The sequence below is a fragment of the Thalassophryne amazonica genome, chromosome 17 (assembly GCF_902500255.1).
Source record: "Thalassophryne amazonica chromosome 17, fThaAma1.1, whole genome shotgun sequence".
NCBI lineage: Eukaryota > Metazoa > Chordata > Actinopteri > Batrachoidiformes > Batrachoididae > Thalassophryne > Thalassophryne amazonica.
The window spans coordinates 66,486,073-66,502,830 of NC_047119.1; the positions used below are offsets into that span (position 1 = coordinate 66,486,073).

Sequence of the window (16,758 nt, forward strand, 5' to 3'; positions counted from 1 at the left end):
GGTCGTTACTGTGAGTTTCTCTGTGAATTTTCAGACCTTTTGTCTGACTTAGTGCTTAGCTCAGATAAGATAATTATAGTGGGCGATTTTAACATCCACACAGATGCTGAGAATGACAGCCTCAACACTGCATTTAATCTATTATTTGACTCAAATGGCTTTGCTCAAAATGTAAATTAGTCCACCCACCACTTTAATCATATCTTAGATCTTGTTCTGACTTATGGTATGGAAATTGAAGACTTAACAGTATTCCCTGAAAACTCCCTTCTGTCTGATCATTTCTTAATAACATTTACATTTACTCTGATGGACTACCCAGCAGTGGGGAATAAGTTTCATTACACTAGAAGTCTTTCAGAAAGCACTGTAACTAGGTTTAAGGATATGATTCCTTCTTTATGTTCTCTAATGCCATATACCAATACAGTGCAGAGTAGCTACCTAAACTCTGTAAGTGAGATAGAGTATCCTCATTGAAAACAACTTTGGATGCTGTAGCTCCTCTGAAAAAGAGAGCTTTAAATCAGAAGTGCCTGACTCTGTGGTATAACTCACAAACTCGCAGCTTAAATCAGATAACCCGTAAGTTGGAGAGGAAATGGCGTCTCACTAATTTAGAAGATCTTCACTTAGCCTGGAAAAAGAGTCTGTTGCTCTATAAAAAAGCCCTCCGTAAAGCTAGGACATCTTACTACTCATCACTAATTGAAGAAAATAAGAACAACCCCAGGTTTCTTTTCAGCACTGTAGCCAGGCTGACAAAGAGTCAGAGCTCTATTGAGCCGAGTATTCCTTTAACTTTAACTAGTAATGACTTCATGACTTTCTTTGCTAATAAAATTTTAACTATTAGAGAAAAAATTACTCATAACCATCCCAAAGACATATCATTCTCTTTGGCTGCTTTCAGTGATGCCGGTATTTGGTTAGACTCTTTCTCTCCGACTGTTCTGTCTGAGTTATTTTCATTAGTTACTTCCTCCAAATCATCAACATGTCTATTAGACCCCATTGCTACCAGGCTGCTCAAGGAAGACCTACCATTAATTAATGCTTTGATCTTAAATATGATCAATCTATCTTTATTAGTTGGTTATGTACCACAGGCTTTTAAGGTGGCAGTAATTAAACCATTACTTAAAAAGCCATCACTTTACCCAGCTATCTTAGCTAATTATAGGCCAATCTCCAACCTTCCTTTTCTCTCAAAAATTCTTGAAAGGGTAGTTGTAAAACAGCTAACTGATCATCTGCAGAGGAATGGTCTATTTGAAGAGTTTCAGTCAGGTTTTAGAATTCATCATAGTACAGAAACAGCACTAGTGAAGGTTACAAATGATCTTCTTATGGCCTGAGACAGTGGACTCATCTCTGTGCTTGATCTGTTAGACCTCAGTGCTGCTTTTGATACTGTTGACCATAAAATTTTATTACAGAGATTAGAGCATGCCATAGGTATTAAAGGCACTGCGCTGCGGTGGTTTGAATCATATTTATCTTATAGATTACAATTTGTTCATGTAAATGGTGAATCTTCTTCACAGACTAAGGTTAATTATGGAGTTCCACAAGGTTCTGTGCTAGGACCAATTTTATTCACTTTATACATGCTTCCCTTAGGCAGTATTATTAGACGGCATTGCTTAAATTTTCATTGTTACGCAGATGATACCCAGCTTTATCTATCCATGAAGCCAGAGGACACACACCAATTAGCTAAACTGCAGGATTGTCTTACAGACATAAAGACATGGATGACCTCTAATTTCCTGCTTTTAAACTCAGATAAAACTGAAGTTATTGTACTTGGCCCCACAAATCTTTGAAACATGGTGTCTAACCAGATCCTTACTCTGGATGGCATTACCCTGACCTCTAGTAATACTGTGAGAAATCTTGGAGTCATTTTTGATCAGGATATGTCATTCAATGCGCATATTAAGCAAATATGTAGGACTGCTTTTTTGCATTTGCACAATATCTCTAAAATTAGAAAGGTCTTGTCTTGTCAGTTAATTCAAAATGCTGCAGCTAGAGTACTAACGGGGACTAGAAGGAGAGAGCATATCTCACCCATATTGGCCTCTCTTCATTGGCTTCCTGTTAATTCTAGAATAGAATTTAAAATTCTTCTTCTTACTTATAAGGTTTTGAATAATCAGGTCCCATCTTATCTTAGGGACCTCATAGTACCATATCACCCCATTAGAGCGCTTCGCTCTCAGACTGCAGGCTTACTTGTAGTTCCTAGGGTTTGTAAGAGTAGAATGGGAGGCAGAGCCTTCAGCTTTCACGCTCCTCTCCTCTGGAACCAGCTCCCAATTCAGATCAGGGAGACAGACACCCTCTCTACTTTTAAGATTAGGCTTAAAACTTTCCTTTTTGCTAAAGCTTATAGTTAGGGCTGGATCAGGTGACCCTGAACCATCCCTTAGTTATGCTGCTATAGACTTAGACTGCTGGGGGGTTCCCATGATGCACTGAGTGTTTCTTTCTCTTTTTGCTCTGTATGCACCACTCTGCATTTAATCATTAGTGATTGATCTCTGCTCCCCTCCACAGCATGTCTTTTTCCTGGTTCTCTCCCTCAGCCCCAACCAGTCCCAGCAGAAGACTGCCCCTCCCTGAGCCTGGTTCTGCTGGAGGTTTCTTCCTGTTAAAAGGGAGTTTTTCCTTCCCACTGTCGCCAAGTGCTTGCTCACAGGGGGTCATTTTGACCGTTGGGGTTTTTACGTAATTATTGTATGGCCTTGCCTTACAATATAAAGCGCCTTGGGGCAACTGTTTGTTGTGATTTGGCGCTATATAAATAAAATTGATTGAATTGATTGATTGAGTCCATCCTCACCACCTCCATCACTGTATGGAACGCTGGAGCCACCACCAGGGACATACAGAGACTACAGCGCATTTTACTGTCTGCCGAGAAAGTGATTGGCTGCAACCTTCCATCTCTTCAGGACCTGTACACCTCCAGGACACTGGGGTGTTCAGGTCGGATCAGAGCCAACCCTTCTCACCCTAGATAAAGCCTTTTTGACCTCCTCCCCTCAGGCAGGAGGCTACGGTCCCTTCAGACCAGAACCTCCCGCCATAAGAACAGTTTTTTCCCCTTTGCTGTTAGCCTCCTCAACAAGAACCTTTAGAACTCTACATTGTTGCTATCACCACCATTTGTCACCATTTATCGTCACCATTTATTTATCTTAGCTCATACATTCTGTACATTTTGTAACATTGTTATAGTGTAAAGTTTTATTATATATTACTTGTTTTACTGCTCTATTTTTTTTTATGTTAGCACCAAGTACCACAGCAATTTCCTAATGTTGTGAAATTGTTCACTCATATGGCAATAAAACTTTTCTGATTCTGATTCTGGTACCCTTACTGTGCATTCCATCCACCTTTACCTGGCAAAATGTTGTCACCAATAACGAGCTTGTTGTAATCATGTCTTGTGTTGCGATCATATCCAGTTCTAACAAACGGTTGATTCTACCAAGCATTAATTTATTATCAAGTTAGCTGAGTTAGTTAGTTAAGCTAATCATATAAGGCTTACATTTAAACATTTGCACAAAAGAAACATCAAATCAAATATTGCAGGACGATAGGTCCAATAGTTGTGCAGACTTGGAAGTACTCCATGTAAAAATCACATTGAACGGAGAAACTGCACAGAACGCTTCCCTGACCAGGAATCAAACCTTGGCTGCAGTGGTGAGAATGCTGAACCTGAACCTCCAGACCATCAGGGAGCTGCAAAGTTTTACATATTGCTGTTTCTAAAACAAGCCCGGTGTTGCATACCTAATGGTTCGCTCCTAAAAATTGGTCTCCCCTGCATTCACTGCACATCCATCATTTCGGAGCTCAGCCGCTTGTCTAAGACAGAGTCTCTTCACCCAAAGCAATCAAATGGATTAATGGGATTATTAACCATCAGATGACAAGGTAAAATGTCTTCAATCATTCTGAAGTCAGTTTTAAGCAGAAACGAGGTGATACTCTGTGACGCTTTGAAATGACCAACGCGCAGTGAATGCATCAGCTAGCAGCTCATGTAGCTGCGGCGCTCTGATGACGTCCTTCGTCTTTTATGATAAAATAATGCTGAATTTATGTGGAAATGATTGTTGTACAAAAGCTTCAGATGTCTGTCGCTGAGATACATGATGACTGGAGTGCAGTTTGAAGTAGAAACGACGTGATAATCCTTGAACCTTGTCTAATGATGCATGAACAGTGAAGGCAGGGTAGACCGATTTTTAGGGGGGACTTTTCGGTCTGTGACACTGATATAGTTAAAGTATGACATGTGTCTGTTTCCTCATTTCATTTGTACAGATGTTACATGATTGTCATTGACAATGTTTTGATATTTTGCCTTTGTTGATGGTAATATCTTAGCTAACAATGATCCACTGACTCACTGTTATCAAATATGACTCCACCAAGCTGTGTGTAATAATGCTTTATTTATTTATTTGTTTATTTCAAAAGTTGTGATGATAACGCAAGTCGTTCCTTTTGGAAAACTCACCAAGCGAGAAAATGAATTAGCAGTCACAGTAATTGAATGTTTTTATGCTGTGTAGTATTGCATTACACCTGGTTTCAAATGAGAATTTGTTTTTTCTTTTTTTGAAGAGTTCAAAGTTAAGCAGATCGAATTTGCTGAAATGGGGTGATCTGTCCGACATGTGACATGAACATGTCTGCTTTTCTTACAATTCTGTTCCAGCAACCTGATGGTAACTGCATAGTCCTCATTTCAGAATTGTTATCTGGAGTTGGAAACTTTCATTTGTTTGCTTTCATCTGCTGCTGCTACAAATACTGAATGGTTTTCACTACTGCACTCTCCACTTTTACTATTACCTCAGACACTACACTGTAAATACTTGTGCACTTTTCTGTCCTTATTGTCGAAATGTCTTGTCTTTTCATCACCGAGGGAAGGTGAGAAACGAAATTTCGATTACTTGTATGTCCAGTATATGTGAAGAATTGACAATAAAGCTGACTTTGACTTTGTTTAGTAATGTCTGGAAGGTTTTTTTGTTGTGTGTGTGTGGGTGGGTGGGTGGTGGTTGAAGTGGGCTGGCGCTTTGAAACCTGTTACATCTTATTGTACACTCAACAAAAATATAAACCCAACACTTTTGGTTTTGCTCCCATTTTGTATGAGATGAACTCAAAGATCTAAAACTTTTTCCACATACACAATATCACCATTTCCCTCAAATATTGTTCACAAACCAGTCTAAATCTGTGATAGTGAGCACTTCTCCTTTGCTGAGATAATCCATCCCACCTCACAGGTGTGCCATACCAAGATGCTGATTAGACACCATGATTAGTGCACAGGTGTGCCTTAGACTGTCCACAATAAAAGGCCACTCTGAAAGGTGCAGTTTTGTTAAATGGGGGGGGATACCAGTCAGTATCTGGTGTGACCACCATTTGCCTCATGCAGTGCAACACATCTCCTTTGCATCATCCGTGAAGAGAACACCTCTCCAACGTGCCAAATGCCAGCGAATGTGAGCATTTGCCCACTCAAGTCGGTTACGACGACGAACTGGAGTCAGGTCGAGCCCCCGATGAGGACGACGAGCATGCAGATGAGCTTCCCTGAGATGGTTTCTGACAGTTTGTGCAGAAATTCTTTGGTTATGCAAACCGACTGTTTCAGCAGCTGTCCGAGTGGCTGGTCTCAGACGATCTTGGAGGTGAACATGCTGGACGTGGAGGTCCTGGGCTGGTGTGGTTACACGTGGTCTGCGGTTGTGAGGCTGGTTGGATGTACTGCCAAATTCTCTGAAACGCCTTTGGAGACGGCTTATGGTAGAGACATGAACATTCAATACACGAGCAACAGCTCTGGTTGACATTCCTGCTGTCAGCATGTCAATTGCACGCTCCCTCAAATCTTGCAACATCTGTGGCATTGTGCTGTGTGATAAAACTGCACCTTTCAGAGTGGCCTTTTATTGTGGGCAGTCTAAGGCACACCTGTGCACTAATCATGGTGTCTAATCAGCATCTTGGTATGGCACACCTGTGAGGTGGGATGGATTATCTCAGCAAAGGAGAAGTGCTCACTATCACAGATTTAGACTGGTTTGTGAACAATATTTGAGGGAAATGGTGATATTGTGTATGTGGAAAAAGTTTTAGATCTTTGAGTTCATCTCATATAAAATGGGAGCAAAACCAAAAGTGTTGCATTTATATTTTTGTTGAGTATATTTGTGTCCAAACATAAATATCACTGGGTTGTCTGTTAGACAAATCTGAGGCTTCTTGGAGCTTATTTTATGTTTACACCTGTTCAGCACCGTGGACAGCAACAATCACACAAAGACTGGTGCATAGAGATATATTGACTGATGACAAAATAGTCCATCTTCTGCTTCCACAGACCTGCCAATATGAACCTCTTGCAGAACACCGAAAGTAAGTTTTTCAGGCTTCTTTCTCTTTCAGGGGGGAGTGGGGGGGGGGGGGGGGGGGGGGGGGGGGAGTGCACACTCTGAACAGCAAATGTGACATGAAAGCACATGCTGCATTAGACAATAACACAAGTTTCACACTGTATGTCCTCCCTGATGCAACTGCACCTTTCACACAGATTGAGCACTGCAATCATCTGGTTTCAAAGAAAGTACACCAGCCACTTGGCCACTTCATGAGCTTGAAAAACACCAGTACAACTGAACTACATGTTCTTCTTGATTGTGATTTTTTTTATTATTATTATTATTTATTGTCTGGGAACAGTGATTAAAAGTTCTATTTTAGGAAACATAGACATCCTGTAGATGCAAGGTGTTACTATAGAAACATGGAAAACTTGAGTCATGAGGAAGACCTGAACCTGCAACTGACAGATTTCAGCCTGACCTCACCAGCGAGGGCATGTGTGTTTTGTAAGTTGAATAGTGAAAACTAATCTGTGACGTACAGTCCCCCAAAATGATTCAAATCATGTCGAACAACTATTGTATTTCATAATGCGAAGAATAACGTGTGAAGTGCCTTTGGCCAGCTTTGGTGTCATTTGGCAGTTTATTTGAAGTCACTTTTTTGTTTCTTTGAACCACTCAGTTATCTGCTCTTCAGCATTGCTCACCATGTAAGAAGACGTTTCATTGTTTTTATCTCTTCTCCCCCCTTATTATTATTATTATTATTATTATTGTTTGGTATTTTGTGTTTTTAAAGACAGTTAAGCAGAAACCAAATAATGACTGATTCCATAACTCATAAAGAGGGAGAAGGCAAAGAAGCAATGACAGAAACACAGCAAATAATGTTTCATCATTCATATGATTTTCCAGCAAGTGGCGCATCAGCTTCAAAGAACAACCAGTGGCGGCGAGAAGAAAATAGCCCCACCCCTGTCTTCACTTATGTCCTCAGATGGATTTTAAAGACAGTAGTTAGTCATATCATTGAAAGCGGTCATATGGAGGGGTGGGAGGGGGTGAAATGAGGGTTGGGGTGGATGGGGCAAGGGCACTTGACATATCTGGGCAGGTAGTGTCAGAATGCACTCGCCCATGTTAAAGTTATTACTGCTTAAGTGTGGACAGTTATTCAGTATCTGGACAGTGATTCAATTTCCAGACAGTAGTTCGTCATATCATTAAATACAGTGAAATTGAGGGGTGGGAGGGGGTGAAGTGAGGGTTGGGGTGGATGGGGCAAGGGCACTGGAGAGTTGATTTTGTGCAGTTGGACATAGTATTTTTCTACATTTTGCTACTACGGGTTTATGATGTTGCTCAAGTAACACAGGAAACACTCTTTCAGTAATGTGGGCGGCTCTTAAAAGAGCCTTTTGTAGGACATGATTGACAGCTCACTTTCTCTTGGGTGCTGCCTTCTTAGTTTGGGTTTGATGGCCTTCTTTGCTGGAGCTTTCTTGGCTGCAGCGGGCTTTTTTGTGGCCTTCTTCAGACTCTTGGGTGTCTGCTTGGGACTCTTGGCTGCTTTCTTTGCTGCTGCAGGCTTCTTTACCTTCTTCGGGGACTTTGTAGCGGCGGCAGGCTTTTTTGTTGCTGCTACTTTCTTGGGTTTCTTGGTGTCTTTGCCTAACTGGAATGAGCCGGACGCCCCGGAGCCCTTGGTCTGGACAAGCTTGCCTTTAGTCACCAGACTCTTGACGGCCACCTTGACACAAGCATTGTTCTTCTTGACGCCGTAGCCACTGGCAGCAAGAGCGCTTTTGAGGGCAGCTAAAGACACACCTTTCCGCTCCTTGGACGCTGTCAGTTTGAACGATGAGGTCACTAACGCTGGGGCCCACCTTCTTGGCTTTGGCAGCCTTCTTCTTGGGAGCCTTAGCCGGAGCGGTGGCAGCTATTTGTTGTCTCTGAATGTTGCAAAGCACAAGGAGAGTTTGACGGACTGTTGGAGATTCCGGAGCAGGAGGCTGTACTTGAAGCCTGCATGAGAACCGTGGAGACTCAATCCATCCCGCCGCTTTTCGCTGCAGTCACCGGCGTAATTCGCGATGAAGCAGTTCTGGGTGTATTATGGGCAATAAATGTTTTTAAAATGGAAATAAACATGCCCAGTTGAATTCTACCTTTAAAAAAAATCCAAAATAAAACGATGATTTGGTTTTGGTGCTTAAGCAAAAATACGACGACAGAATACGAGGTCTATTAGAAAAGTATCGGACCTTATTATTTTTTTAAAAAACCATATGGATTTGAATCACGTGTGATTGTGTCAGACAAGCTTGATCCCTCGTGCACATGCGTGAGTTTTTTCATGCCTGTTGGTTGCGTCATTCGCCTGTGAGCAGGCTTTGAGTGAGGTGTGGTCCACCCTCTCAGTGGATTTTTATTGCGAATAAATGTCTGAACGATTTGGAGCTTTGCTGCATCAATTTTTTTCCAGAAACTGAGAGACCTCCAGGTGGACACTGTTCGAAAAATTAATATGCCTTTCAGGGACGATTTTATGGGGATTAAACAGATTACGGTGTTACTGCCGCTTTAAGGACGGCCCACAACTGCTGAGAGCGTGGCACGCTCCCAGCCCCCATCGACAGGCTGACACCCCGCTGGAACAACCAGATCATTTCCAACGTGAAAGCTTTGTTGATCCGGGACCTCGTCTGACTTTCACAAAAAGGCAGAAGATGTGGACATCAGCACTTTTTCGGTACATTCCACCATTACAGGAGTTTTTTTCATGGAAAGAAAAGCGGAGGAACGTGCCACGGAGCCGTTCATTACGCGGGACAAAACTACCTCGGTGTTGGTCTCACAGGACGGCTTTCAGGTGGATTTCAGACGGATTCCGGTTGCTTTCCAGTCGTGTGAATATCTGATTGTGATTGTGCATGAGCTGGACATGCCAGAACATGTCCCGTGAGGCTTCATCACGGCGTTGCTTTGCGCCGAGCGGCTGCACCGCGACACGCGGAACTCCTCCACACGTCTGTCTTAATGTGCCAAAAAACTGCTGATGTCCATGTCTTTTCACAATTCCTGTGCTAGTCAGATGACATACCGGATCAAGACAGCATCCAGTTTAAAAATGAATGGCACATTTCACTGTTACAGGAGTTTTTGTCATGGAAAGAGAAGCGGCTCCACCATCCGTCGCGGTACAGCCGCTTCTCTTTCCATGAAAGACGTGCGGAGGATTTCGAGCGTTGGCACGAAGCAGCTCAGGACGCGCAGCAAAAAAAAAAAAACACCTCCGTGTTGGAAACCATTCAGAAGATTCAGACGGCTTTCGATGGCTTTCAGTCGAGTGAGTATCCGAGAAATTCTGTAACAGCTGGACATCCCCCAACATGTCCTGTGAGACTTCCAAGACGGAGGTGTTTTTTTGCTGCGCATCCTGAGCTGCTTCGTGCCGATGCGCGAAATCCTCCGCACGTCTTTCATTACAAAATCCCCTGTAACAGTGGAATGTGCTGCAAAAGTGCTATGTCCAGCTCTGTTGCCATTTCTGTGGTAGTCACATGATGTCCCGGATCAACACAGCATTCAGTTTAGAAATGATCTGGTCGATCCAGGCTGTCGAATGGCCGCTCGGCGCGCCACGCGCCCTCTGCCGCTATGGGCCGTCTTTAAAAAGGTTTTAACAGTCCATAATCCGCGTGACGCCGACAGAATCTTCACCGATATCCAACTGAATCTATAGAATGGTTTCCAACTGCCTGTCTCTAACAGTTTCTGAAAAAAATTTCATATAGCAAATGGCAGTCTCTCAGCAAGTTCTCAGACAAAAGAAATCCGACGGGAGGGGTGGACCAGTGCTCACTCAAAGCCTGCCCACAGGCGAATGACGCAACCGACAGGCGTGGAAAAACTTATGCATGCGCACGAAGGTTCAAGCTTGGCTGATGTAATCACACGTGATTCAAATCCATATAGTTTTTGAAAAAAATAAAAAGGTACGATACTTTTTGGACAGACCTCATACATCCTTGTGGAGAGCCAGTGTTTACAATAGAGGAATATGAATGTTTAGAAATGAAAATGACCAATGTGCCTGTTGTAAATTACATGAAATAGAACCAACAAAGTCAGTGTAGTTCGGCTTTTCCAATACAGAACCAATAGATTGAAAGCCACCCAAATTAAAAGACATGTTTTGATAAAACTCAGGTCATTAGTAAAGCTCGTTCTGATATTTCTCACAGCTACAAAAAGTGTTTGACATAAAACAGCACACATGTATTACTAATAATTACTGATCAGTCAATACCCCCCCCCCGCGCGCGCATGCACGCACGCACGCACGCACACACACACACACACACACACACACACACACACACACACACACACACACACACACACACACACACAAAATAAAAGGGAAATATGAGATATTCCAGGATTAGAGGACATTTGCTGTCCCCCACCTGATACTTTAAATACTTTAGTCCAAAATAACAAAATATATCACATAACCTGCCAATTAAACTGTCATAAAGCAAAATATAATAATTTGCTGAAAAGAAATTGTGTCTTTACATAATTAAATATACTGAATATCTGTAAAAATACCCCTAAAAATGAGTTTTTTCTCTTGTCCCTGCCTCCTGGTGGCAAGCTTTTACATAATTTTTAATATAAAAAATAAGTCTTGAATTAATTGTCTTCTGTTGTATTTTAATTACATGAATCTATTGTACCTGTAAAAAACAAAACAAAAAAATGAATAAAACATATTTTGAATACTATTTATTGTGTTTTGAAGTTGTGTCCCTGAATGTGCACGCAACCCTGTTACCCATACCATTTTTGCCTGGCTGATGAAGGGTTAAAATATTATGTCATATTACAAACAAGAAATTACATCATCCAAACATTTTCAAAATCCATGGCTAGACCAAAGGTGAGTGCCCTCTTGCATCTTTGATATATTTTAAAACTTTTCTGGGTTAACTGAGTGCATAAAGCTAAACCACTCAACCCTGTTACTCATAGTTTAAGAATAATGTTGAATAATTTCAATTTTAATTTTCTGTATTTGCAAAACTACATTGGTCCTTGACCTTGGTAAAATAGCTAAATTAAGCAGCTAGCTTTTGTTCATTAGGTAGATGCTATTAGCATTGATTTGCAACCCTGTTATATGCAACCCTGTTACTAAAATTAAATAACATGGTTCTTATCATAGTTAACAGGGTGTTTATGGTTTTGAATGAATGAATGAATGAAAACTGTTTATTTCGAACATTTGATACAACAACAATTACAAGATAGATCAGTAAAGACAACAACAAAAAAGTTCCTACTGTGTACCCAACATGTCCGAAAAGGGGTAGGGTGAAGCATCAGCTTATTTATCCCTACCCCTTCTTCCCCACAACCAGTAATACCCTTTGCCACATATACACATAGATTCCTACACACCTAAACCGATATCAATATATATATCAACATATATATACATATATACACACACATATACACACATATATACACAAACATAAATATACACCTACACATACCTACTTACATACAAAATACTATATATTTACAAGCCGAAGCAAAAAACAAAAACACCCTAACCCTCATTACCCTTCCTCCTCCCTATACCTAGAAAAAAACATATTTTTGTAACGCTGTTTGAACTGGTTCATGCTTGGACATTGCTTGAGCCCCACTCCCAATCTGTTCCACATCCTCACCCCACAGACAGAAATACAGAAACCTTTTAATGTTGTTCGTGCCCACTGATGCTTTAAATTAAATTTCCCCCTCAGACTGCAATCCCCTGATCTGTTAAAAAACATATTTTTAATATTTGCTGGAAGTAAATTGTTTATTGCTTTATACACGATTTGTACTGTTTGAAAATGAACCAAGTCTGTGAATTTTAAGAATTTGGATTGTAAAAATAGTGGATTTGTATGATCTCTATAGCCAGTATTATGAATAATTCTTATAGCTCTTTTCTGCATTACTGATAGTGATTGTGTTGTACCTTTATAAGTATTACCCCATACCTGCACAGTACTGTAAATATGGTAAAACCAGTGAGCAGTAAAGAATGCGGAGTGAGTTGTGGTCCAGAATATGTTTCGCTTTGTTTAGAACTGAAATGCTTCTTGACAGTTTACTTTGTATATGTTTTATATGAGTCTTCCAGTTTATCTTATCATCTATTATCACCCCCAGAAACTTATTTTCATGTACCCTTTCAATATCTACCCCCTCAACTTGTAACTGAACCTGTATGTCTGTATTACAATAGCCAAATAACATGTATTTTGTTTTACTTAAGTTTAATGATAATTTGTTTCTGTCAAACCATATTTTCAATTTTCCCATTTCTATACTGATCCTCCTCAGTAACTCCTGCAAATCCCCCCCTGAACAAAAAATGCTTGTGTCATCTGCAAATAATACTAATTTTAATATTTTGGAAACATTGACAATATCATTTATATAAATTAGAAACAGTTTTGGACCCAATGCTGACCCCTGTGGGACGCCACAAGCATTGTCCAAGCATGATGATGTATATTCCCCCAACTTCACAAACTGTTTTCTGTTACTTAAGTAGCTTCTCACCCAGTGCAACACCAACCCCCTAATCCCATACTGTTCAAGTTTACTGATTAATATGTCATGATTGATTGTATCAAAAGCCTTTTTAAGGTCTATAAATATTCCAACTGAATGTAATTTGTGGTCTATGGCGTTTGTAATCTCCTCAACTGATTCTATTAATGCAAGTGATGTTGAACTATGTGTGTTGGGAAAGTGTAGTGACACGGACCCACAATAGAGGAAGTTAAATGTGAACACTTTACTGTTGTGAATGTCACAACCACACACAGCAGATTATAGAATAAATACAAGTCAATGAATAAAGGTGTCGTGTGGGCAGGCTCGACGATAGGAGATGTCCGTCTGGAGATGAACCGGAACCACACGATTTACACCGCCACCGAACCCGAAGGATACTGGAGCCGCCAGGTCCCGAAGTCCCCAGGTGGCCACCGTCTCAGCGTGTCGGATCTGGTACTGCTGGCGGAGAGCAAAGACAGTCAAGTGTGGGTGTGTGTGCACCCCGTAACAATAACGGTGGGAATTCCACCTCCACCTCTAACACACACTCGTGCAGCGTCTGAGTACCACTTATCTGGTGGGAAGTAGAATGAAACAGTCGAGACCCACGCCGGTCCTCTGGGTAGACAGCTGCAACAAAGTAGCTCTTGAAATCAATCAATCAATATAGTACGCAGGCAGAGAAAGTTACCTCTCAAAGAAGTACGATATCTCGGCGACGTGGTGGAGGTGTCATCCTGCTTTTATCCGGGGTGAAGTGCAGATGATCGGTGACAGCTGTCATAGTTGATGAGTGACAGCTGTCACCTCGGCTGTTCCTGTAAGGCGGCAGCGCCCCCTCGTGCCTGAAGCCCGCACTTCAGGCAGGGCGCCCTCTGGTGGTGGGCCAGCAGTACCTCCTCTTCTGGCGGCCCACACAACAATGTGCTCTGAATCCATATTGACTATCAGTAAGTAATTTATGTTTATTTATGAATTTGTCTAATCTATTATTGAATAACTTTTCTAATAATTTGGAAAATTGTGGAAGCAAAGAAACAGGTCTATAATTTGTGAAGTGGTGTCTATCCCCAGTCTTATACAGCGGCACAACCTTAGCTATTTTCATTTAATTGGGAAATTTACCAGTTTGAAATGATAAGTTACAGATGTATGTTAATGGTTCTACAATCCATTCAATGACCTGTTTTACCACCACCATATCAATTTCATTTAAATCGGTAGTTTTATATTTACAATTATTCACAATGTCTATAATTTCTTTTCCATCCACTGCTGTGAGGAACATTGAACAGGGATTTCTTTCTATGAGATTATTATTATCCCAATCCTCAGGTTGGGAATTGGGAATTTTTTCTGCCAAGCTTGGTCCAATATTTACAAAAAAATTATTAAAACCGTTGACTACCTCATCCTTATTTTCCTTCTTGACATTATTATCAATGAAATACTGAGGGTAACTCTGTTTTTTATTACCATTTTTGATAATGCTATTTAATATATCCCATATTCCTTTAATATTGTTTTTGTTATTAATTAATATGTTACTATAATATTCCTTCCTACATACCCGTATAATATTAGTTAATCTATTTTTGTATATCTTATATCTATTTTCTGCCTATTTAGTCTTTAGTTTTATGAATTCTCTATACAGTGTATTTTTCTTATTACATGCATTTCGTAACCCTTTCGTCATCCATGGTCGATCTTGGATTTTTTGTTTTCTGTAGTCTTGTTTAATTGGACAATTTTTATCATATAATGATGTAAATATTTGTAAAAAAGTTTCATATGCACTATCAACATCACTTTCACTGTATACCTTTTCCCAGTTTTGCTCCTGTAAATCCTTCTTTAGTGTGTTCATGTTTTCCTCTGTCCGCACTCGCCTGTATTTTATTTTCTCCTCTGGCTGATTCCGCCGATGGTTTCTATTATAAACGATGAAAACTGGTAGATGATCACTAATATCATTGATTAATAATCCACTCACAGTGTTATTCTCAATATCATTGCTGAATATATTATCAATTAAGGTGGCACTATGGGATGTAATTCTGCTTGGCCTGGTGATTTTTGGATATAAACTCATACTGTACATTATACTGATAAATTCATCTGTTATTTTGTGCTTATTTAGATTGAGCAGATCAATATTTAAGTCACCACAAATGAACACAGTTTTTTGATTAGTTTTTGAGAACGTTTTTCCCATACAGTCAGTGAATGTTTCAATACTAGATCCTGGTGCTCTATATATACAGCTGACTAATACATTTTTGCTTTTTTCTTCACATATTTCAATAGTTATACATTCTAATAAGTTATCAATCACAGTTGTCATATTGTCTACTATTTTATAATCCATGTTCTTATCCACATACACTGCCACTCCTCCACTCTTATTCTTTCTGTTTACACAATTAAATTCATATCCATCTGTTGTGTGTTGGGGGGTGTGGCTGGAGGTTTTGGTGTTGTTTTCTTTTCTTTGCTCCTCAGGTGGCATGGAAGCTGATTTGTCTGTGGAAAAGAAGGTGCTGGCTGAAGAATCCTCACCCTCGTCAATATCATGTGAGGCACCTGGGACTGGTGCTCACGTGCGGCCCTGGGGACTTTCAGCTGTGGCAGATAATTGGATGGCGTTCTGCTTTTAAGGCAGGTGTGAGCCAAGCAGAACTGCCGGGAACTCGACCTTGTGATGTTCGTTTGTGAGACGCTGAGGACCGCACCTGGGTTTGACACAATAAGCCTGTGAAGCAAGGAAGGGTGAGGACACATGCTGTCAGCACACAGTAAAGGTAATTAACTGTTGGATTAATTGTAGATAATAACTTGAGGTTTTGCTACATAGTATACGTGAAATTGTGATGAGAATGGTGTGGCTTGCTTCTCACTGCTGTGGCGTGCAGGATAAGTGATCCTCCACTTATTGTGAGAAGCTGCTCATGTGCATAAAGATAAAAAGTATAAACCTTGATGTGTTGCTGATAGCATGTGTTCTGTGAAAGAAATTGCTATAATAGCTAACGTGCCTCACATCTTCTGTGCTTCAACAGAGAATCAGTTTGTCGTGTCCACCTGGGGGGTGTCTGTTTGTTGGTAGTGAGTCCAGGAGCATCGGACTTCTCTCCCCGTGAACACTGGAGAGCGTGCCAGCAGTCACTCCTCCTGAAGGACATTGGGTTGGGGTTTTTTTTGTATGATTTATTTAGGCACAGGTGAAAAATAAATTGTTTTTTGTTGATGGAACCGCTTCTTGGTTATTTTTAGTGCTGGGTCCTGTCTGACGCAGGTTCGCTCCTCAATCTGCGTCGACACAACACCATCCAGTTCAAAATCCATTCCTTTATCTTCATTGATCCATGTTTCTGATATAGCAATTATGTTAAATATTTTTTTAAATTGACTTAAATATTCTTTAATGTTAAAGTTTGCATATAGACTTCTGCTGTTGAAATGGATTATTGATAATTTGTTATCCTGTTATGTGTCGACGCGGGTTGAGGAGCGGACCTGCGTCAGACAGGACCCAGCGCTAAAAATAACCAGAAAGCGGTTCCAAACAGAAACTATTTATTATACACCTGTGCTTAAAAGTGTAAAAACATAAAAACAACGTCCCTCTGGTGGAGTGATCCGCGGCTCGCTCTCCAGCGCCCGCAAGGATTAAAGCCGGCGCTCC

At 40.7% G+C, this 16,758-nt stretch overlaps 1 pseudogene; it reads right to left on the minus strand.

Moving 5' to 3' along the window:
- Positions 1 to 7,876: 7,876 nt before the first annotated feature.
- On the minus strand, positions 7,877 to 11,289 carry LOC117529132 (annotated as a pseudogene).
- Positions 11,290 to 16,758: the final 5,469 nt, after the last annotated feature.